Here is a 1,162-nt window from a genome sequence, read left to right as displayed (position 1 = left end):
CTTGTTGAATCAATCTCTTTACCATTACATAATGTCCTTCTTTGTCTTTTTTTTTTTTTTTTTAATCTTTCTTGGTTTAAAGTCTGTTTTGTTAGAGACTAGGATTGCTACCCCTGCTTTTTTTTTCTTTCAATTTTCTTGGTAAATTTTCCTCCGTCCCATTATTTTGAAACTTTGTGTGTCTTTTTCACGTAAGATGGGTCTCCAGAATATAGCACGCCAATGGGTCTTGACCCTTTGTCCAATTTGCCAATCTGTGTCTTTTAACTGGGGACATTTAGCCCATTTACATTTAAGGTTAGTATTGTTATGTGTGAATTTCATCCTGTAATCATGATGCTAGCTGGTTATTTTGCACACTAGTGGATGGAGTTTCTTCTTAGTGTCTTTTGCCTGCATATTTTGATGTGCTTTTGCAGTGGCTGGTACTGTTTTTCCTTTTCATATTTAGTGCTTCCTTCAGAATGATGAAATGATGAAATCCATCAGCATTTGCTTGTCTGAAAAGGATTTTATTTCTCATTCGCTTATGAAGCTTAGTTTGGCTGGATATGAAATTCTGGGTTGAAAATTATTTTCTTTAAGAATGTTGACTATTGTCCCCCACTTTTTTGTGACTTGTAGAGTTTCTGCTGAGGAATGTGCTGTTAGTCTGATGAACTTCTCTTTGTAGTTAGAAGCTCCAGAAATATGGAACGCTTCATGAATTTGAGTGTCATCCTTGTGCAGGGGCCATGCTAATCTACTTGGTATCGTTCCAATTGTCGTATATGTGCTGCCAAAGTGAGCACCCCTTTCTTTTCTTGACTTTGTATTTGATATTCTCCTTTTCTCTGTATCAAATGAGAAATCTGAAGTCATTCATTGAGACCATTTATCTTTTGCTATACAAATGTTAAGAGCTATTACTTTTCCTCTGAGTACTGTTTTAGCTAAATCACATAAATGTTGCTTTTTAGTGTTTTTACTTTTCAGATCTAAATAGTTTCTATTTAATCTATTGATATCCTTATTGAATGATAAATTATTGAAAATTACTTAATTTTAAAACTTTTAAATTTCCAAATATTTAAGTATTTTATTTTGCAATTGACTTTTAATTTAATTTATACATTCTGATAATAGAGTGATATTTTTCTTCTGACTGAAGACATTCTTTAAC

At 32.5% G+C, this 1,162-nt stretch overlaps 1 non-coding gene across 1 annotated transcript; it reads right to left on the bottom strand.

Annotated features, from left to right (window-relative positions):
* Positions 1-684: 684 nt before the first annotated feature.
* Positions 685-791, bottom strand: LOC112428786 (U6 spliceosomal RNA). The gene has a single exon (XR_003020830.1). It is a non-coding gene; the product is annotated as a U6 spliceosomal RNA (small nuclear RNA).
* Between the last annotated feature and the right edge of the window lie 371 nt (positions 792-1,162).

The sequence above is a fragment of the Macaca nemestrina genome, chromosome 11 (genome assembly GCF_043159975.1).
Source record: "Macaca nemestrina isolate mMacNem1 chromosome 11, mMacNem.hap1, whole genome shotgun sequence".
Taxonomy (NCBI): domain Eukaryota; kingdom Metazoa; phylum Chordata; class Mammalia; order Primates; family Cercopithecidae; genus Macaca; species Macaca nemestrina.
Note: the sequence above shows the minus strand (reverse complement) of the source record. Positions and strands in the feature narration are given on the sequence as shown.